Source organism: Helianthus annuus, chromosome 15 (genome assembly GCF_002127325.2).
Source record: "Helianthus annuus cultivar XRQ/B chromosome 15, HanXRQr2.0-SUNRISE, whole genome shotgun sequence".
NCBI classification, from domain to species: domain Eukaryota; kingdom Viridiplantae; phylum Streptophyta; class Magnoliopsida; order Asterales; family Asteraceae; genus Helianthus; species Helianthus annuus.
The window spans coordinates 129,107,663-129,131,698 of NC_035447.2; the positions used below are offsets into that span (position 1 = coordinate 129,107,663).

Below are 24,036 nucleotides of genomic sequence, written 5' to 3' on the forward strand. Positions count from 1 at the left end.
TCTTCAGCTTGGACTCGAGCATCTTGTTGAGCCCACAGGATTCCTAATATAAATGAACCAGACGTTCGAGACCCTGCAAAATAGGAAAACAGCTATTAGTCTTAATGAACATTTGTAACCGGCATGTGTTGCAGGATATAGCTCAAAGATACTAACCTGATTGAGAAAAGAAGTCATGAATCCGCTGTAACACCCGTCTCTTTATAACACGATTATAACTTTAAATACACAGTTTGTACGAAAAATGCGACTTTACAAAAACTTTTTTCAATTAACTATCAAACATGTTTAAAGTATTCAAAATATAGTTTCAAGTGGTTACATGGTTCACTTAAAACAAAAACAAAGTAAAATCAACGCGGAAGCTTCATTCGACATGTGTTCGGTTCATTTCATTGCTTGGTCGTCGTTCGGATGCTTGCCACAATCACCTAATATCAAAACCAACTTAAATGTTAGTTTTGTTAGCTTAGAAACAAATATAAACAGGTTCCAACATCAAATAAACAAAACAAAATAAAAATTCCAGATTTATGCCTCTCGCGCCACGCGAGAGGCTCGGGTTTTCTTGTCGCGTGCCGCGGGGGCACCCCCGTGCCGCGCCCGTTCCCATGTCATCCCTCGCGTGCCGCGTGGGAGACTACTTTCCAGCAGGTCCGTTTTCTGGACCTGCATTTTGCCCAGCTCTAGTTTAAACCAAATATTCAAAATTTAAATCGCCATAACTTTTATTCTACTCATCCGTTTCGCGTGATTCTTTTTCCTACGCGACCGTAATTTGATTCTCCATCATGTGGAGTGAAAATTCAACGTTTGAACTAATAAAATTCTAAATTTTTAAGCATTTGGCTTATTATTCAATTTCAACATTTTGACCCGTTTGTATTCAATACCACCAACTTGTTTCTCAAACAACCAAAATACATACGTCAATGTATTTAACTCAAGATCTTTAGCTCGGGTTCATACTTTCTTATGAAATACATATGCACATAAAACCATTTTGACCCATTTAGGAAAATTTTAAGTATTTTAGTATAAAACTTGTTCTTTTCCTTTCACACTTCATAATTCCACATTCGAGGTATCTACCTATATTTCCTAATCATATTGCAAGTTTCCAAACAACCCACATGGGTCGTTTGCCCAATTTATCCGTCAAGGGCTTTTTGGCCAATTTTAGTCCCTCATTTTATGACGAAGGACTTTCGCCATTATTTGACCAAAATATCGCTTTTAGCTATAATTCTAAACATGCGTACCTGGCTCGGGTCATAGCATTGAATTGTTTAGATACCTTTTGCTTTTAAATTTTCTAGTTAAAAGCATTTCAAACCATTTGTTATTTCCTGCGATCACCAAACTCAACAAGCGGTCGTAAGTTATATTATTGCCAAATTGTATTAACACACCATTTGACCCATTCAGTCGAAATGACCATTTATCAATATATGATGGTATTATAATACCATCTCACCCCTTAAACCTATTCCAATTTACGCCGTGGGTTCTTATTACTTAAAAGACATTACTTGAATTATTTGACCCGTTAAGACTTACACCAAAAGGGTTGTCTTTTCAAATCTTTTATCTATCCGTCAACTCATGTACGGATTATTAATTAGCCACTTTTACCCCTTACGGTTCACCCCATAATGTGATGTTCAATATTTCTTATTAGTTAGTCTTCACCCGACTAGTCTACCTTTTTTTTTACCCTTTTTACCATAGTTTATGGTTTCTTACCATTTTTCTTTATTCCGACTTACATAGTATTGTGCCGAAACATAGTATCTCAAATATTTAATCATAATTCAAAATCAATACATCACAAGTAAGGGTAATGTAATTAAAAGGGGGTGTAAGTTTAACTTACCTTGCATCCGATTTTTGCTCTTTATCCGCGTACTCGATCCGTTTGACCCGCTTCTTTCCCAAGCCTCCACCTAGCTTGTCAAGCGTCAAACTATAATCATAATTCGTAAGACGGTTAGACTAGTAATTATCACATACGACTATTGCATCTTACGAATTCTATGTCGAAACTACTATTCGACTTCATCATTGGTTAATTTGACCTCTTTTCTCCTTTTTTTAAGTCAATTACTCTCAATCTTATGATATGTGAAATTAGTTAAAATCTACTTCATTATTAGAATCCGCATTTTCACATATCATCCATACTTAATCAAATTAGGCAATTATGTGTTTCATTCATGATTTCGACATATAACATTCATTTAGGCATTTTAACAAACACCTTGCGGGCGAGATTCATATACTTCTTTCGTCAAGTTCTTTTCTCACTTTTAATCAAGTTTTAACATCAAAATCAATCTCTATGTCTAGTGTTCATGAACTACAACCAAAACTTGTATCATAACAACAATATTCATCAATTCAACACTCTAATTTAAGTGTTCATCATTTTGTCATAAAACCCACTTAGCACCTACCTAGTTAGTTAACCGAAACACTAATTTATGGTGCTAAATCACAAGTTTACATCTAGGGTTCGTTCCTAGACTCATAAACATCACAATTTCACTATAACATTCAACATTCACACTAATTTTCATTCATGCACGATTATCACGAATTTCAAAATATCACCAAACTATGAATTTCGACATACCTCATGATTCCCATGATTAGGTGATCGTTATTATATGTTCAATTCTGAATTCGGGCTTCAATTAGCCTTTCAATTTGAAGGAAATGGTTGAACTAGGGTTATACCCTTTATTCGCCCCTGAAGATCGATCTGCTACACACACTTTATGTGTGTGTAGTGTTTTAAATTTGTGTTTATAAAACACTACTTTCCCTTTTACAACTTTGGCCGCTCAAGTTTAGCCTTGATTGTTTAAGACTCAATTTCCATGTTTTTATTACTTGTTTACATATTAATAACCAAGTGAATTTATTCCTAGTTATTTTATTTTACGGGTTAATTTTTACCACCTACGATACTTTACCCGTCTTGTCTTTTTTTAGTATTAACGTGGTTTGGTTACCAAACCCGTTTTCGGGGTGTTACAAGTCTACCCCCCTTAAAGAGGTTTCGTCCCCGAAACCTTTCTCACTTAGTTTTCTTTAATTTAGACTAAAGGAACTTAGTTTCGTTTCTATGATATTCATTCTTTCGGACAAATGTTATCTTTCATATTGACATGAGCGTCCTTTATGTGTAAGTCCTTATGAACCGAAATTTTCATTTTATATTTCGTGTCTTTTTCACCTACTTGACCGAGTTGTCACCTGACCACTCCGTTGCGTTAGTCCATCAACACGTTTACTTCACGCTAATCTTATATTGACGAGCGCTTTACTTAGTTCATAATCTTCTTTTGACTTCAATGGTTTTACCGGCTTGACTGATTAGTCACCGCCATTTCGTGCCCTGGCACCCGGGCATACTATACTGCCATCTCCGGCTTTATGTGTGTTTACTATTTCTTAAACCACCCCATACTTCTTATGTTTGTTAAAACATTGCTTTTAACTAAAAACTAAATTTTTAGTTTATGTTTTCTCTTTATCTTACGTCTTTTTCTCATGTCTAGGAATTTTCGTTCTAAGTTTATTCCTGACCGTTATTATTTTTACGCAAAGAATTGTAACCTTTCCACGCTTTACCCAAGTGACCTGTAGCTTCTTTTACTTAGCCTCGTCGGCTATCTCTTTAGATTTTCACCTTTTTAAGGTGAGATTCCAACGGTTTGTTTCTTTCTATTTGTGACCCAGGGGTCCTTTTGGTCCCGCAGACCTCATCACCACTTACTATCCCGAGGGTCATGATGATCCCGTATATCATTTTTTACTCATGTCGTTCTAAACTTATACTTTCGGTGTCAACGCACCCCTTTTTTTAAGTTTTGAAGTCGTTCATTTTCATTATTGGACTCTATGGACTTTGACCGTAGTCTAAGGCTACATCCGCTTCCATTTTTAAGCTAATCTTCCGACTCTATGACTTCTTATGTCATTTACACGTCGGTTTGTTTTTCGCTTATTGTTATCTGGTTTATTCCTATATTTATTTACAACCCATTATCAGGGTTTCTCTTTATCTTAGTATTTCGCGCTTTTATTTATTCGGTTCGCGCTTACTTATATTAGCAAACAATATTCCTTATTTAGTTTGTTTAACATGTTCATGTAAAATTTCGTTACTTGTGAGTGTCAAACTTCATTCTTTATCCTACCCGTTCAACTTTAAAACAGTTGAACGAAATTTTCATATTTATGTTGCAAAATTTTATCGTCTTTTAGTCATAACTCTCAATCCGAGTCTTTTGACCTTAAATTCGCGTTCCCGTCTCTTGGTTTACGCAGACACTCAAAATCCTACCCATCTATCGGGTATTTTACCAAAGTCATTATTAAAGCAACCGTCCCGGTATGTATTAAGACTTCGTTTTAATTTGTTTGGTCGTCTTAGCGAAATCCATCGCTTTTATTCATTCAAGTCTTTTATTCTTTATTTAATTCGTTTGACTTGTCCGTGTGAATTTCATCACTTGTGACAGTCAAAATTTTATCCTTATGCCTTAGCATTCATATTAGTCGGTCTGTGTTTTCATCTACTTTGTTCCTTGTCTCTTCTCTCGGGCTCGTTATTCTAACGTAATACGCTTCCGTCATCCGACTTGCGTTTACGTTTATCATCAAATATTTTGCTTATTTGATTCATTTGGGTATCTTTTTAATTCATCCCATTCACCCCGTCCTTACTACATCGGACGTAAATGTGTCCATCATAAGAAGTTCATGGTATCATGTGTTCAGTACTTACTTGGCCAGAGCAAGCGATCAACCCATGACACACATGACCTTTTTATAATTTTCACACCACGCCCTATGTAAGTAACACCTTTATTTATTTCTATATCTTTGATTTCATTCAGTAAAACTTTATTTAATTACTAAACAACAATCATTAGTTTTACTCGTTTTGCACTAGAACATATAAAATGTTTTCTTTTTATCAAACTATTATGTAATCATATTCGTTAATGTAATCGCTACTTTTCCAATAGTATTTTATTGAGAATTATTCACTTGGATAATTACTCCCGTCCAAGTTTCCACATAAACTATTTCTATTATTGTATTGTTATTCACAATCGTGAATGACACATGTTTCTATTTGATTTTTCTTGGAACATCGTCCTAAATAGATATCCTATTCAGGTTTTCCAAGTTTTATCCTACATATGCAATCGTCATTCTCTACATGTTTGTTGCATATTATTATTTGTGCGATTAAATGTAAAACGTGCATCTGGTAAAGCTTCCCCTAACGGGCTTTCCATGCCTTTATCCTTGTTCGTGATAATTACGCGACTTAGGTCCTTGATGAGCATACTCTACTTGTCGTACTTCGGACCGTTCCTCTGTCATGTCCGTTGTCACACTCTCGCCATCTTCAGATGCGAGTATCCTTCAACTAAACATTTACAAAAGTTAGTAATTTCGACATTAATAAACGCCCGTATAGTAATACAAGGCTTTTTTTTACTATACGTGCCAACGCACGTGATTTCGTTAACTATACCAACCATTCTCATCAAAGTAACTTGTATTACACGATAACCCTATGTGTTGTTCACAACACTTTAATCATCCTAAACCATTAACATACATGTACTTACCGGATTTGCGATCAAGCCTCGAACCGAACACGCTTTACTCTTTAACCATGAGCTCTGATTACCAACTTGTAACACCCGTCTCTTTGTAACACGGTTATAACTTTAAATACACAGTTTGTACGAAAATGCGACTTTACAAAAACTTTGTTCTGTTAACTATCAAACATGTTTAAAGTATTCAAAATATAGTTTCAAGTGGTTACATATTTCACTTAAAACAAAAACAAAGTAAAATCAACGCGGAAGCTTCATTCGACATGTGTTCGGTTCATTTCATTGCTTGATCGTCATCCGGATGCTTGCCACAATCACCTAATATCAAAACCAACTTAAATGTTAGTTTTGTTAGCTTAGAAACAAATATAAACAGGTTCCAACATCAAATAAACAAAAAAAAATAAAAATTCCAGATTTATGCCTCTCGCGCCACGCGAGAGGCTCGGTTTTTCTTGTCGCGTGCCGCGGGGGCACCCGCGTGTCGCGCCCGTTCCCATGTCATCCCTCGCGTGCCGCGGGGGAGACTACTTTCTAGCAGGTCCGTTTTCTGGACCTGCATTTTGCCCAGCTCTAGTTTAAACCAGATATTCAAAATTTAAATCGCCATAACTTTTATTCTACTCATCCGTTTCGCGTGATTCTTTTTCCTACGCGACCGTAATTTGATTCTCCATCATGTGGAGTGAAAATTCAACGTTTGAACAAATAAAATTCTAAATTTTTAAGCATTTGGCTTATTATTCAATTTCAACATTTTGACCCGTTTGTATTCAATACCACCAACTTGTTTCTCAAACAACCAAAATACATACGTCAATGTATTTAACTCAAGATCTTTAGCTCGGGTTCATACTTTCTTATGAAATACATATGCACATAAAACCATTTTGACTCATTTAGGAAAATTTTAAGTATTTTAGTATAAAACTTGTTCTTTTCCTTTCACACTTCATAATTCCACATTCGAGGTATCTACTTATATTTCCTAATCATAATGCAAGTTTCCAAACAACCCATATGGGTCGTTTGCCCAATTTATCCGTCAAGGGCTTTTTGGCCAATTTTAGTCCCTCATTTTACGACGAAGGACTTTCGCCATTATTTGACCAAAATATCGCTTTTAGCTATAATTCTAAACATGCGTACCTGGCTCGGGTCATAGCATTGAATTGTTTAGATACCTTTTACTTTTAAATTTTCTAGTTAAAAGCATTTCAAACCATTTGTTATTTCATGCGATCACCAAACTCAACAAGCGGTCGTAAGTTATATTATTGCCAAATTGTATTAACACACCATTTGACCCATTCAGTCAAAATGACCATTTATCAATATATGATGGTATTATAATACCATCTCACCCCTTAAACCTATTCCAATTTACACCGTGGGTTCTTATTACTTAAAAGACATTACTTGAATTATTTGACCCGTTAAGACTTACACCAAAATGGTTGTCTTTTCAAATCTTTTATCTATCCGTCAACTCATGTACGGATTATTAATTAGCCACTTTTACCCCTTACGGTTCACCCCATAACGTGATGTTCAATATTTCTTATTAGTTAGTCTTCACCCGACTAGTCTACCTTTTTTTACCCTTTTTACCATAGTTTATGGTTTCTTACCATTTTTCTTTATTCCGACTTACATTGTATTGTGCCGAAACATAGTATCTCAAATATTTAATCATAATTCAAAATCAATACATCACAAGTAAGGGTAATGTAATTAAAAGGGGGTGTAAGTTTAACTTACCTTGCATCCGATTTTTGCTCTTTATCCGCGTACTCGATCCGTTTGACCCGCTTCTTTCCCAAGCCTCCACCTAGTTTGTCAAGCGTCAAACTATAATTATAATTCGTAAGACGGTTAGACTAGTAATTATCACATACGACTATTGCATCTTACGAATTCTATGTCGAAACTACTATTCGACTTCATCATTGGTTAATTTGACCTCTTTTCTCCTTTTTTTAAGTCAATTACTCTCAATCTTATGATATGTGAAATTAGTTAAAATCTACTTCATTATTAGAATCCGCATTTTCACATATCATCCATACTTAATCAAATTAGGCAATTATGTGTTTCATTCATGATTTCGACATATGACATTCATTTAGGCATTTTAACAAACACTTTGCGGGCGAGATTCATATACTTCTTTCGTCAAGTTCTTGTCTCACTTTTAATCAAGTTTTAACATCAAAATCAATCTCTATGTCTAGTGTTCATGAACTACAACCAAAACTTGTATCATAACAACAATATTCATCAATTCAACACTCTAATTTAAGTGTTCATCATTTTGTCATAAAACCCACTTAGCACCTACCTAGTTAGTTAACCGAAACACTAATTTATGGTGCTAAATCACAAGTTTACATCTAGGGTTCGTTCCTAGACTCATAAACATCACAATTTCACTATAACATTCAACATTCACACTAATTTTCATTCATGCACGATTATCACGAATTTCAAAATATCATCAAACTATGAATTTCGACATACCTCATGATTCCCATGATTAGGTGATCGTTATTATATGTTCAATTCCGAATTCGGGCTTCAATTAGCCTTTCAATTTGAAGGAAATGGTTGAACTAGGGTTATACCCTTTATTCGCCCCTGAAGATCGATCTGCTACACACACTTTATGTGTGTGTAGTGTTTTAAATTTGTGTTTATAAAACACTACTTTCCCTTTTACAACTTTGGCCCCTCAAGTTTAGCCTTGATTGTTTAAGACTCAATTTCCATGTTTTTATTACTTGTTTACATATTAATAACCAAGTGAATTTATTCCTAGTTATTTTATTTTACAGGTTAATTTTTACCACCTACGGTACTTTACCCGTCTTGTCTTTTTTTTTTAGTATTAACGTGGTTTGATTACCTAACCCGTTTTCGGGGTGTTACATCCGCTTGCCTCAATGAACCCATGGTTCTTATAGGGGAACGTATCAGAGACGGCAGGTGGGTCAGTCTCTTTCATTTTACGAGAAATTGAACTCCGGGGCTTGTGGCTGGCGTAGGCTTGGGGATGGTGATAGCCTTGGAACTACTGGGTTTGGACGAAGCCGTGGCCTTGGAACTGGACTCCTTCTTGACTTGGACATGATCAGAATAACTGTCCAACTCGTCAAGGTCGAAAACCTCAGGGATCTTGGCTGGTGCTGCATACAGGGAAAAGTTCTACATCCTTATCACTATTCATTATATTACGCTAATCAGTCATTTATCAAGTAACTCTTACCAGACATTTCAGATGACGAATATTGACTGGAACTTGGGATGTGCGTGGTAACACTCCTGTCGCTTGCCGGTAACCGGTAAATTTCTTTGATTCTTTTTTCAGACTCCGCAGTAGGAGGAGCTACTTCCTTGAAGTTCACTAAAAAAATATCAGATAAGAAGATATTAGCACGGGATAAAACTCAAGAAGTTTTTGGGGATATTCTTGACCCTACCGGTGGTTAACCATTCCATCGGAAGACTAGCACCGTCATAGATGGAGTCTCGTTTGACGAAGAAGAATTTACGTTGCCATCCATCCTCATTTTTGGTGGCTTTGAGTATAAGGGGTTTACAAGAAGTTGAAAAAAGCAAGAACCGACTGGAACCGTGTGATCGAAGGCGGTAAGCAATTGGCATATCCTCGATGCAGAGGTCGGGACAGTGGAGATTTTTGATTTGGTTGAGCACAATCAATACTCTCCAAACCATGGGCATGGTTTGGGCAAAGGAAATACCAGTGGTTCGGTAGAATTGCATCATGAATTCAGCAAAGGGATACCGAAGACCTAGCGAGAAAGGGTATGCCGGAAAATAGACCCAATTGGCAGAAGAAACGTCTGATCGAATTAATCAATCAAATGGTCTAAAAATCGTGCCATCGGGGAACGCGCCGGAGGCTCTCAACGGCGCAATGTCTGCGTTGTGAAAAGCACAGATCTCCTTCTCGGGGTTTTTGAGAAGATTTTGCTGAACGAAGGAGTCCGACGATTCATCGGTTTGAGAATGGACCCTAGTAGCCATTGGAGGAAGAATAAAATTAACAGAAAATGGGAAAGAGATGAATTATTACCTAGAGATTCTGTTGATGTTATCTGATTTTCAAACAAGAAGAGAGAAGATATAGGGGCGTAATGGATGTCCATCGAGTGAAAAGCGCGTTGGAAGTTGCATAGCGCTATCTTGACCGTCATTTCATTTTAATTGCCTTAGTTTACGAGATAAGATTTTAAAATATATCCGTTGGACTGGTATACCAACAGATATATTTTGGGGACAATTGTTATGGGCTATTTTCTGAGCATATATCCTGACTAATATTCTGACTTTGATTGTTTATTTGTGATCAGGATATTGGTAACATCCTGGTACGATACCCTGGAATTAACTGAATTAATCACGTGCAGATTAGGAGGTGCAAGTATCCAACGTTCAAGAAGACTTCTTCCCCCGAAGACTCAGGCAAATCGTTAGATTAAAGACGTTGAACCCGAAAGACCAGGACTGCAAAGTTAACTTGGGGAATATTCGAAGCATCCCGGTTTATTAGGATAGTTAGTTGTTTTCGTTTAACTATAAATAGTATGATCGGGTCAGATTAAGGCACTCACTCTCATTCACACACTTTGCTCTCTAGCTACTAGCAATCACTACACACAAACACTTGTACTCAGATTACATTGTAACACCTAGTTGATCCACATCATATCCTGCACTGTATCCTGATATTTGAAGTAATAGAAGAACAAGGCAGCTGCAATTGTCAGCTCCCGAGGTTTTGTGCCGACGATCTAGATTGATCAAGGGCTTTCCTCGTACATCCTGTGTCATCCTTTTACTTTTTAGCTCATTGTTTGATCATAGATACAGCTCTATATCCTTAGCCGTATCCTGAACCTGTTTTTACAAACAACTTAACTTGAATATTTTCAACACACATTTCTAGCACACTATCTCACTTAACTAATTTGATCACTTAATTGCCTCGGTAATTTTTTACCAAAACACCGCCAACTTCAGTATACTCTCCATCGGCGTACTCGTCAGCTGGGTGGTTTTAGACATACGCATTGTCCGCCGCCGACTGAGAGTGGAAACCGAGAGGAGAGAAAGGTATACCTTGATCTGCCATGAGATCAGAGAAGTTAAAACAGAAAGAAGATGAAAAGTGATTATAAAATTCTGTGGACGCCAATGAAGAAACACCAAGTTAATCTGTAAGTTAACTCTTTGTCTCGTGAAATAAAGGTTAATCTTCTTTCTTCTTCGATTGATTGCTACGAGATCTTGCAAAACAACACAAAACCGTGAAGCTCGTTACAAGGAGGAGGATTGGGGGATTCTCTTTGTAACCACCCTCCAGCATGAGAATAAGATCCTTTTTTGAGGATAATATGTGTGTGTTTAAAGTGAGAGAGCAAGGGAAAGATCCTTAAACCTGGAGGTGAAGTCCTCTATTTATAGCCGAAAAGAGTGACGAAGGAGTTGGGCTGATGGGCCTTGGGCTTGACGTCAACAAAAAGGAATATCATGTTTGTCCCTTTAAACATGACTGTTAGTGTTTGTAGGAGAAAAGGACGTTGGTGCACGCTGAATGGATCCACGTGGCCTGATAGTTGTCCTTGTTGTCGGGTCTGTCATCAGCGTTTAAGTGGAGATCGTGGAGCAATGGTTGGCGCGCGGTGATTGGTGACACGTCAGTGTCCTTGTGTACTTCTTGTCTCTTTCACGATTGCTCATTGTGAGGCTTTGTTGGACACAGCCTGGCGTGAACCTATTGGCCACATGCTCTAACATTCGTACTAATTGTACTATAAGTACAAAAGACTTTTGATTTGGGTATGATTCCTTGCGCGCGACCTATGCTTGCATCATGTAGTCGGCGTAAGATTTGAAACCATACCCCTTCAATATATATGCTATTTCTTTCTCATATTTTTGTTGACTACAATCTAATGCATAATTTAAAACTTATTTATTTGTGATTTTAAAATATCTGAACATATGAAGTTTTTCTTAATTTTCGGAAAAGTTAATTTAAGTTACAATTGCTTTTAATAACATTTCATTCCTCAGAAAAAATGTTAGTTAATCATTCCAACAAAATAAATTTGGAGACGCTAACATTCAATGTCGAGTCTTTTACTACTTCGTAATGAGTTGTTTTCTTCGTTGCGATGTGATTATTTTTATCAACGTACCTACGTTATTTTTTAATAGTCTAACACATGGGTTGGCCATGAAACTGTTTAGTTTTGTATATAAGGTTTTAAATTTTATCAACAATGTCAAGGTTTCATTTTTCTTATACATAAAGTTACATATGTTTAACAATGTGTGGCCTCCGGCTTAATTTTTGTCATAGTTTTGCACCTCTGCCACAACATGCGTGCGTACGTTTCAATGTGCAAAGTAGAGCCGCTTGAAAATTCAACCCGCTGCGAAGCGCGGGTTAATACCCACTAGGGTATAACAAAAGAGTGTGTCTTAGGACTAGTACCTAAGACACACATCTATTTCTTTATTGTTTTTTCTTTGCCAAATTTACAACAATGCCATCAGCACATGTTTTTTTTTTATTATTATTCAACCTTCAAATTCTAGCATTGCGACTTACACCCCGTCAACTTTCTAAAAACTATATAAAATCTCAGTTTGACCCCTCTCGAGTTTTACGTGCTTTTTTTATGTATGTGGGTCAAATATAATACGTTTTCCTACTTATATTTATGTATCTTTTTTTGGTTGTCTACTTTTTGTTCAGAACAAGTCGGGTCAAATATAATACGTTTCAACTAGGCTGTACAAATTCGAGTTACTTTACGCTTCGACTCCGCCGCAACGCGTGGTACCATTCTTTAATGTAAATAACACTATTTTCTTATGTGCTTATTTTTAAGTACGTTTTGTTATAAATCCAAGTTGGTTTACGTTTCTGAAGAAACACTAGGTAAATGACCGGAATCAAATTATCTAGGGGGTTAGGTTCTGCATAAAAAGGGTGGTTCTCTCTCGTTCGATTCGAAGGGACAGATCTTCTTCTCCGATGAACACTGCAAAACAGAACACCGTTAGCCTCGTCAAGGGGAGGACGGGAGTTCTCTCCTTGACCCGACTCCGGCGTGAGAATAAGTATGTGTTTATGAAGAAGAAGAAGTTTTGACGTAGTGTGTGTAACTTGAAATTCATACCTGAATTACTCTCATATTTATAGCCGGGAGTTTGGGTGGGAAAACTCGTTGTGGAAATATTAGCGGAAGATGCTAACCCCGTAAGCGGTTATTTTCTTCCGTTAACTCTTTTGATCGGGTTGTGGAAGCACACGAATCGCGATCTTAATCAAAGGCTGGGGAAATGCCACGTGGAAAGTGGGCAAGTGGAGGTTTCTCTCCAATTCCATGCCATCATCGTGATTTCAGGATGTCCTGGGGTGATGACACGTGTCCCACGGTTATAACCGTCTGGTGGTGCATGATTGAGTCTTCTAGAAGATTATTGCCATAATCTAGTATGACTTCTTATCGTGTGGTATCAGCTTAGTAAATAATATCCAAGTTTGGGTATTATTTAAGCGGAAGTATATGCTGGGATTTTTATCCCTTTGCTTATAGAGGAGTGGCACAAGGATTTATTTACTTACTTTTGGCGCGCAGGTATTGCCTACTGTTTCTCTTCTTAACTCTTTATGAGACTAGTGCGCGGCCGCGCAAGGCCTAAAGAGGGTTTAAAGATGAGGTTGTGGTATGGTCCCAGGTACTTGATATGAGGTTTTTTGGGACCTTACCCCTTCAAGTCCCCCCAGTCTAGTGTTGCTCTTATGCAAATAAGTGGAGCACTGGACTATGAGAGAATGGTGCTTATAGGTTTTTTGGCGCGAAAGTGGGAAATCTTCTATGAGAAGATACACTTTGCTTATTTTTATGATTTTTGAGAATCTTGACTTTGGGTATGAAAGGTGCAATAATGAGTGTGTGACAGGTTGTCACTGTCAGTCATATTCTGCTGATCGTGTTTCATACGCGCGTGTGAGGTCGTGTCCGTGTTGTTCCCCACTCGCCCTGTCGCTTGTGCTATTCCGAAAAAGGTGTTGTTGCAGTTACCTAGGCTATTTATGGCGGTGGGTATATAAGTTTGTTTGAATTGCCCTTTCTTGTTAATCATTGCTTCGTTGAAAATCTTTTTCCCTTTCGTCTTCTTCATCTGTCTCTTTAGAAAGAATTGTAATCTCTTCATCCTATGTCAACCGGAGATCATCACGAAGATTCAACGGAAGAAATGTCTGCTGAACTTCCACCATTGAAGTGGTTTAGGGCGACTTTCGATGGTTTGGTTCGAAATCTTAGGTTTCCGGACAACTGGGGTGCCCGTTATCCTGAAGAGGGTCAGACGGCAGCGGATGCTCCGGCTGGGTATGTGACCCTATTCTGGGATTTCTTCTGTGCAGGCAACTTCCGTTTGCCTGCGACGAAATTTTTTCTCGAATTTCTTGAATATTACAAAATCCATATCTCCCAGTTGCACCCTATCGGTATGGTTAGGGTTCGCCACCTCGAATTTGTTTGCCGGGCGATGAATATTGCGCCGACGGTTACCCGATTTCGTGTTTTCCACCAAATGCATTGTTCTCAAGGATTCTATTCCTTCGTGCAAAGAGCCTCGGCGAAGAAGATTTTATCAAGGTGGGAGTTATCCCGATGAGAATGACTTTTAGGGGAAAAGAGGATGTTGATGTGCGTGAAGTGTGTTATATTTTTAGATATATAATTAAGCCCTTTTTACACTTTTAGCCAAGTTTTAAATTTATAAAACACGATATTTACTAACACTAAACACACATATGGGCAAGTGCACCCATCGTGGACGTAGTATAGTGTTGGTAAGATACCGAGGTCGTCCAAGGACACAAGAGCTTTTAATACCGGTTTATCCTCAACGTCTAATCAAATCAAAAAGTTAGAAAAATGTTTTAAACTAATAAAAACTAACTAAATGCTGAAAAATAAAATAAAATAAAAAAAACAGATAGACAAGATGAATCACTTGGATCCGACACGTGTATTAGTATAACCTTTGATTATTTTCGCACTTTTGCACTTATTTAAGAGATTATCTTAGTTATTGTAGTAGGCCCCTTTTTCGGAGGTGACGTTACCCTCAACCCAGTAGTTTGAGTCAGCAAGGATACAATCCTAAAGGGTTGGATTATTGAAAGATAATGAATTAAGTTATTAATGCAAATTATGGTAGGCCCCGCTTTTGGCGGCGACGTTACCCTCGGCTAAGTAGTCTGAGTCAGCAGGGATACAGTCCTAAATAGCCGGGTTATAGTATTAATAGTAGTTAGCTTATGAGGGGGTCAAAGAGTTTGGATCCCCGCCATCCAATACCTATGGGCATTGAAGGAGATCCTACTAAATTTGACCCAGGTCCCAAGCAGGACCTCTAAACGCTGAACAAGGGCAAGACCTTTACCAAACCGTGCCCTTAACCCCCGACCAGGTAGCCAACATACCTCCATATAGACCGTGGAGATATGAATGGTGAAAATCTTTTATTTTATATAGACAGTAAAATAATGCCAAGACACCACGGACAAACGATAAGGAAAGATCACCTTCAACATAAGTAACTAGTTATTAAAGTCATTAATACAAAACCAAATAAAAAGTGCAAAAGATTAAAAATAAAAAGTATTATACTAAACACTTGTCTTCACCAAGTGATGTAAGAGACTTAGGCAAACATGGCCTTGATTGTCAAGAACTCTTACGATCAATCTTGGATCCCGAGACGACTCACACACTCTATGATGGACAATGGATGATGGTGGTGGATGATGGTGTTATGGTGGTGGTGGGTGGTGGATGAAGTGTGAGAGAGGTGGTGTGCCAAGGGATGAGATGGAATGAAACCAAGCACTCCTATTTATAGGCTGAACAGAAGGCTGGGCACGGCCCCGTGTCCGCTGGACACGCCCCCGTGCCCGTCTGACACTCTCTCTCCTCATTAATTGTAATTCGCAATTACAATTAATGCGCCTGCTGTACTTTCACCACGCCCCCGTGCTCACTGGACACGACCCCGTGGTGGGCAACAGAAGCTTCTATCACTTTTGTCTTTTCTGCCAGGGCTGACCATCCTGGACACGCCCCCGTGCTCGCTGAGCACGGCCCCGTGTTGAGCTGGACACGCCCCGTGTCCGCTGGACACAGCCCCGTGTTCAGCTGGGCACAGCCCCATGCTCAGCTGGGCACAGCCCCATGCTCAGCTTTCTTCTTGTTTTTGCTTTGGGAGATGCTGTCGAGGAGTCGGGCATGCCACGTTTCTTCCTTTTCTTTGTATTTATGTTGGATTTGGCTGCATTTTTGCTTCTTTTGTTCATTTAAGCTCTTTTAACCCTGAAAATACAAAAGGAAGATAAAAGCACACTTTTTCCAACATTAGTACTTAAAAAGGGTTAGTTTTATGCCACATTTGATGTAATTTATATGTTGCATTTTACTCACATCAAATACCCCCACACTTGAATCTTTGCTTGTCCTCAAGCAAAACTCTTTAATATGTGGCTTACACTCCCAAATGGAATGGGTAGAAGAGAAGGTTTTGGGCTTGTCTTGAGTGTCGGGAATCCAAGATCTTTATTAGGTTTTATTTTTATATTATTTACAATCCTATTCGTTATGATTTATTTAGAACGTTTCATAAGATAAATTACTTATTTGGGCATAACATGCCTTTTTAAAATTTCATTTATATACAAGTTCACATACCTCACGGGGGATCACTCAACACTCGGCCGAAGGTGTATTTTTAGTGAATCACTCGAGAGCGGCATGGAACTTATTCCTACCATAAGCTTGCCAAGCAATCAATCCTCCTCCTTTTTAACTTTATACCTTTGTAAATATCAAGAGGACTTTTTGGGTGAAGGGTTAGGCTTGGGCTAAAGGTGGGTGGTTGGGTTAGTGGTTAGTAAAAGGGCGAAAAGCGTAAAAAGCGTCGGTTTTCGTAAAACACTTTGTTTTTTTTTTTTTTTTTTTCTTCTTCTTTTTTTTTCTTCACTTTTTTTTTTTTTTTTTATTCTAATGAAGCATTTTTCAAACAAGGTTTCTTTTGATGAGCTTGTTTGTTTATTGCTAACTTCATCTTTTTTTTTTTTCTTTTTTTCTCTTTTTTTTTTTTTTTTTTTTTTTTGTGTCACAAGAAAACCGAGCTTTGTTACTAAAATAAAGGGTTTAAAATGAAAAAGGTTTTGGTGGGTAAAGGGTGTTTGTTTTGGGGAAAGAAACGAAAAGGTTTAGGCTCAAAGGGGTTAACTAGGGGGATTTTTGGGTAGGTGGTAAAAAAAAAAGGAAAATTAATGGTGTAGAAATAAAAAGGGGTTAGTCCTAATGCCTCCATCATTTACTTACTCGGGTTTAAGTTGGTAAGGACCGGGAATGTATCGTCGTGGCAAGTTCTAGAGTCGTAAGAACCAAGCGGCTATTCACACAAGAAACGAAAAATGAGCATTTAGTTTAAAGATGTATATTTGTATGCTCAATAAAGGCTCAAAACTCACTTTTGTGGGAATGGGTTTTTATGTGATCAAGTATATATAATCAAATTTTAACTAAGATTGTCATGCCGTTTCATAATCTTCTTATTTGGTTCTTTTTATCACGACGCTATCGGTTGTAAATTTATAAAAATATAACCTTTTTAGAATTTTGAAATTCCCAAATTAAACCAAGACAAGTAAAAAAAATGAAAAGTTTTTGAAAAAATTTGGGGTGTTTAGCGGTTCCAATAGAGTTTTGTGTAAGGCTTGTAATTAGGACTTGCAAAATTCAAGGTTTTAGCATCCCCCCCACACTTAAATTACACATTGTCCTCAATGTGTCCCAAAAATAAGTTTTTCGGTTGATTAAAATGTGTAAAAGTGGGTTAAAAACAAGATTTTATGGTACTGGGTAGCTGAACACGGGGTGGTGTTGGCTGAGCACGGCCCTGTGTCCAGACTGCCAGTACCAAAAGTAAACAGAAGGCTGGGCACGGGGGCGTGTTCAGTGAGCACGACCCCGTGTCCAGGTACCTGAACTGGGCATTTCTGCAGATTTTTGGGCACGGGGGCGTGTTGGGTTGAGCACAACCCCGTGCTGAACTTGCTGTAATGAAGAAGAATTGTCGAGAGGCTCTGTTTTTGTGCATGGGGTGTTGGTTCAAGCTTCCCTTAGTATCCATCACCATCCTGAGTGTGTTTTATTCCTGCAAATTAAAACTAAACTAGAAAGCATAAAAGTTAAACTAATCTAAAACTAAGGATAGTTCCGCGGAATGCCTCCGTGGTGCGCCACGTTTATAAAGGTCCTTGGCTAGACCCTCCCTATCAGGTGGTTCTGGCTCATCTTCAATTAGGGGGTCATTATTGCCAAAAGGATATTTCATTGAGCGCTCAAGATCTATGCTCCTTTTGAATGCCCCTAATTGAAGAGGTAGATTGTTGTACTTCCGGTTTTTCAAAGCTTTATGAGTTTGTACAAAAGGTTTTCCCAAGACTAAGGGGGCGTCATCAAGGATGACGAAGTCGGTTGGGATTACCATTTGATTTGTTTGAACCAAAACATCTTCAACTACACCGATTGATTTCATTACTTTTCGATCGGATAGAAAAATGGGAATTTGAAGTGGAGTAAAATCACTAACACTTAATTTTTCAAAAATGTAGTTAGGCATTATGTTAACACAAAGATCTTTATCAATAGTGACATTACTAATAAACGAATTTTGAAAGAAACATGGAACCGGCGTGATGTTAATTTCAAAAGGATCTTCTTTTATTAGCGAGGTTTGATCATTAGTGAACTTAACACTTACTATTTCTTTGATTTTAGCACTAGTGTTTAACTCTTTTAAAAACTTGGCATGAGGGGTTATTAAACAATGGTTTTCGAAAGTAGGTGACAAGAGAATAATTTCATCTAAATTAGACTCTTCTTGAATTTTAACATTATCGGACTCACCATTTTCGTTGTTTAACTCATGTGTCAGTTTTTCACTTTCTTGTTCTTCCATTTTTACACTTTCAACTATCTCTACGTTATTATCATTTTTTAGCTCTTCTCTTGCGCGGGATTCCTCTTCCCTTGCGCGAGATTCTTTTATGCAACGTTCGATAGTTTTAATGTGTTCTAATATCCTATTGGTCACTTCGGTGAGATTGAAAGAATTTGGATCCTCAAAGCTTGAATCCGGTTGTTCGATCCTTGGCTCCTCATAATTCTCATATGAAGTAGATGGTTCACACCATTGTTCTACATTATAAGTATATGATGGATAAGGGTCGAAACTTTGTTCTTCATAGTACTCATATGAGGTGGGTTGTTCACGCCATGGTTCCTCATAATAAGTGTATGAAGGTGGTGGCTCATATCTTGAGTCTTCAAAGTATGAGTATGAAGGTTCATACCTTGGTTCCTCAAAATATGAGTATGAGGGAGGAGGTTCATACCTTTGGTCTTCATAGGATGTGTATGAAGTTGATGGCTCGTACCTGGGCTCCTCATAATGGTTGTATGAATTGGATGGTTGATATGAGTTATTATATTGAACCGAGCGTGTGTTACGACAATTAGTGCAATAACTACCCCTATAATCATCCTCATCATAGGTGTAGTTGTAACCTCTTGAGTATTGATCCATAAGAATCACTCAACAGACCACAACTGAGTCTCGGGACCAGAAAACAAAAATAAGACGGAAATAGAAGCTGGACACGGCCCCGTGTTGAGTGAACACGGCCCCGTGTTTAGGGACTGTATCTGGGCGTTTTAATTAAATTAACTGGTCACGTTGAGCACGGGGGCGTGTTCAGTGAGCACGGCCCCGTGGTCAGACTCTGTATCTGGGTATCTACTCTAAAAATATGCAGCACGGGGGCGTGTTCAGCGAGCACGGCCCCGTGTTCAGGCTACTGTAAATGCAAAAACTAAACTAAAATGCAGAAAAATGCGCGCGTTTTGAAAAGGTTTTGAAAAACTGATTAGGCCGTCGATTTTAAGCTTTCTTAAAATCCTTGTGTCCCCGGCAACGGCGCCAAAAAACTTGATGTGCGTGAAGTGTGTTATATTTTTAGATATATAATTAAGCCCTTTTTACACTTTTAGCCAAGTTTTAAATTTATAAAACACGATATTTACTAACACTAAACACACATATGGGCAAGTGCACCCATCGTGGACGTAGTATAGTGTTGGTAAGATACCGAGGTCGTCCAAGGACACAAGAGCTTTTAATACCGGTTTATCCTCAACGTCTAATCAAATCAAAAAGTTAGAAAAATGTTTTAAACTAATAAAAACTAACTAAATGCTGAAAAATAAAATAAAATAAAAAAAACAGATAGACAAGATGAATCACTTGGATCCGACACGTGTATTAGTATAACCTTTGATTATTTTCGCACTTTTGCACTTATTTAAGAGATTATCTTAGTTATTGTAGTAGGCCCCTTTTTCGGAGGTGACGTTACCCTCAACCCAGTAGTTTGAGTCAGCAAGGATACAATCCTAAAGGGTTGGATTATTGAAAGATAATGAATTAAGTTATTAATGCAAATTATGGTAGGCCCCGCTTTTGGCGGCGACGTTACCCTCGGCTAAGTAGTCTGAGTCAGCAGGGATACAGTCCTAAATAGCCGGGTTATAGTATTAATAGTAGTTAGCTTATGAGGGGGTCAAAGAGTTTGGATCCCCGCCATCCAATACCTATGGGCATTGAAGGAGATCCTACTAAATTTGACCCAGGTCCCAAGCAGGACCTCTAAACGCTGAACAAGGGCAAGACCTTTACCAAACCGTTCCCTTAACCCCCGACCAGGTAGCCAACATACCTCCATATAGACCGTGGAGATATGAATGGTGAAAATCTTTTATTTTATATAGACAGTAAAATAATGCCAAGACACCACGGACAAACGATAAGGAAAGATCACCTTCAACATAAGTAACTAGTTATTAAAGTCATTAATACAAAACCAAATAAAAAGTGCAAAAGATTAAAAATAAAAAGTATTATACTAAACACTTGTCTTCACCAAGTGATGTAAGAGACTTAGGCAAACATGGCCTTGATTGTCAAGAACTCTTACGATCAATCTTGGATCCCGAGACGACTCACACACTCTATGATGGACAATGGATGATGGTGGTGGATGATGGTGTTATGGTGGTGGTGGGTGGTGGATGAAGTGTGAGAGAGGTGGTGTGCCAAGGGATGAGATGGAATGAAACCAAGCACTCCTATTTATAGGCTGAACAGAAGGCTGGGCACGGCCCCGTGTCCGCTGGACACGCCCCCGTGCCCGTCTGACACTCTCTCTCCTCATTAATTGTAATTCGCAATTACAATTAATGCGCCTGCTGTACTTTCACCACGCCCCCGTGCTCACTGGACACGACCCCGTGGTGGGCAACAGAAGCTTCTATCACTTTTGTCTTTTCTGCCAGGGCTGACCATCCTGGACACGCCCCCGTGCTCGCTGAGCACGGCCCCGTGTTGAGCTGGACACGCCCCGTGTCCGCTGGACACAGCCCCGTGTTCAGCTGGGCACAGCCCCATGCTCAGCTGGGCACAGCCCCATGCTCAGCTTTCTTCTTGTTTTTGCTTTGGGAGATGCTGTCGAGGAGTCGGGCATGCCACGTTTCTTCCTTTTCTTTGTATTTATGTTGGATTTGGCTGCATTTTTGCTTCTTTTGTTCATTTAAGCTCTTTTAACCCTGAAAATACAAAAGGAAGATAAAAGCACACTTTTTCCAACATTAGTACTTAAAAAGGGTTAGTTTTATGCCACATTTGATGTAATTTATATGTTGCATTTTACTCACATCAATGTTCCTACTGAAACCATTCAAACCCCTGTTGACGAAAATTGGTACCAAGATCTGAAAGATGTTCCATTGATTGCTTTGCCGGAGAAAGCCCTTGTTGGTGCTAGCATGAGTTTGAATTGGAGAATGGATCGGGAAGACAAACCGGTGTATACGGAATATAGTAAAGGTAAAATTGGGGGTTTGCCCCTCTTCTTTTTTTTTTTTTTTTTTTTTTTGAACTTGCTCTTCTCCCCTACAGTTGTTTCGTTGTATGTCGTTGCATTTGAGAGAGAAGGCGGAAAGATGGCTATCATTGCTAAAAAGCCTGACGAAGAGCTTTGGTATCATCGCATTGTGAAGAATTTCGTTCTTCCGCGGGATGCGGATCTGTCTTTCCAACATGCTGTTGGTGCTGGTAAGCTATTATCTTTTTAATTTGTCTTGCTATTTTTGCGCATTCAAATAAGTTGTACTCTGCGCTTTATCAATAGGTGAATTGTCGAACTTGGGCATAGGCCCTGAGAAGAAGAAACGCGCGACTACTACTGCTGCGCCTAAGAAGAGTGATGCTGAGAAAACTCAATCCTCCAAGGTCAAAAATGTTGGGGGAGAGAAGAAAGGTATGTGCCATTCTTCTGACTACTGGTGTGATTATGTGGTGGTTTCTGATTCTTTGGAGGGTCTTGCACCTGCAGTTATTATTAGAAGACCAAAACCAGAACCAAAAGAGACTGCTGATATTCCTCCGTCCAATCATGATAATCCCATTGACTTGGAATCAAGCCCTGAGCACCTAGTGAGGAATAAGGCAGGGAAAAGAAAATAGTCTGGCGTTGAGGCTGATGGTCAGCCTGCAAAGAAGATTCATAGGAAGAAAATTACTAGGAGAGGCAATCTGAACGCCTTTATTTCAGGGTCTGCTCCTAGTAAGTGTCATCTTTTTCCTCCTTCTTTTTACGCGCTTTGGATATTTTGTGACTCATAGATTTACTTTTCAGAAAAACCTACTTCTCCTATTCCCACAGAACCGCTGCCTGTGGTTAATGAAGAACTTCCACCCTCTCCTCGGCGCGCTTCTGCTGCTGATCTGTTAAAGAATACTGAGGTTCCTGAGGGTGGTGCAGAAAAAGTTGTTGGTCTTGGGGCTGATAAGCCTGTTGATGTTGTTGGGAATGCAGAAAAAGTTACTAGCCCAGAGACTGTGGATGGTGCTGGTGACCCAAAAACTCCTGATCTTGCTGCTCATGATTTAGAAAAGGAGAAAACTACCGAAGAGGTTCATGTTACAACTTCTCCTCCCAAACCTTCTGTCGTTATGCCTGAGAATATTGAGAAGGTTACTGTTGAGGAGCAGGGCTCATTTTCTGGCGCTGGCAAAGGTTCTCGCATCCGCCCGGAGGAAACTTTGGGGAATTACTACTATCGAACCTATTCAGAGAAAGATGCCTCTGAGATTCATGCCCCTGTTTGGAATCTGAAGAAGGGTGATACTTTCTCTGACTGGCGTGTCTGCCGTGGTTGGTTTCAGGGGATATTTCCACCTGGGGAGATCAAGTTTCAAGAGAGCCATCTCCATGAGCAGACTTATGATGCTTACTATTGATGAAACAAATAATAGACCAAGGATAGTAGCTAGGCTGGTTAGGCAAAAGAGTTGAAAGGTTCCACCTTGCCTAACGCAGGTCGTGGGGTCCCCCCACGTTTGCAAGACATGGAAGGAGGTTCACTAGTTTGTTCTTGTTGTTTGCTATGGATCCTCTTCTGAAACGTGCTCAGATTTGGATGAAGGAGCAAACAGAATGTGTGTGTTGGAAGTGAAAGAAACTATCTTGCAAGAAGCAATTACTGATGATGTATGGCCAGAGATTTCGGGAAATCAAGGCTGGCCTGGAATGTCCGAGGAAGTAAATGAAGTGTCATATATATAGGAGAAGGCATCTCCCGAAGAAGAATGCATTTGACTAATGCCCCTGCTTGCAGTGAGGGGCTTACCCTTTCGGGGGTTAAAGCCTTTTAACCCCTGGATAATAGAGTGTGCTCTGCGGACCTGCATTGCTTTTGCGGCTAGTGGGTTGGTGAAGTGATTCGGAGATGTGACAATTTACTATTCTCACACTGCTTTACTTCACCTCCACTACTTTTTAACCTTCGAACCCTTTAACCCTTTGAACACTCAAGTATTTTAGTCATTTTATTTTGTCTTGAGCTTCCCCCGTCATCAGCCCCCCAAGTCAGAGGTGTTTGGGAAATGAGCTCAAAGACTTCTGACTTTTATACATGTGTTTTTATTCACAAAAGGCGTCAAGGTGTTCAAAGCTTGAAGGCTTGAAGGGTTGGAGTCAGTTATTTTTTAATTTTAAAAAACTGACAACTGCTTTGATTGATGTGTGGCAGTTCATAGGGCGGCGGTTTTGCAGAGGGTAACTGTTTGCCATTATAACCCTATTTTGGTTTTTATTACTGAAAATAATCATTCATTCTCCACATTATCCTTTCAAGTTTTCCTCTGCAAT

The 24,036-nt window shown here is 38.9% G+C and overlaps 2 long non-coding RNA genes across 3 annotated transcripts; both read right to left on the bottom strand.

Moving 5' to 3' along the window:
• Window positions 1–238: 238 nt before the first annotated feature.
• LOC110902408 lies at window positions 239–2,785 on the bottom strand. The gene is made up of 3 exons (XR_002571092.1): window positions 2,636–2,785; window positions 1,877–1,966; window positions 239–431 (listed from the first exon to the last, which is right to left on the bottom strand). It is a non-coding gene; the product is annotated as an uncharacterized LOC110902408 (long non-coding RNA).
• Window positions 2,786–5,789: 3,004 nt separating this feature from the next.
• Window positions 5,790–8,321, bottom strand: LOC110902397. Of its 2 annotated transcripts, none has more exons than XR_002571084.1 (3): window positions 8,172–8,321; window positions 7,413–7,482; window positions 5,790–5,969 (listed from the first exon to the last, which is right to left on the bottom strand). It is a non-coding gene; the product is annotated as an uncharacterized LOC110902397 (long non-coding RNA). The 2 variants fall into 2 exon arrangements; XR_002571082.1 differs by having other exon boundaries at window positions 7,413–7,502.
• Window positions 8,322–24,036: the final 15,715 nt, after the last annotated feature.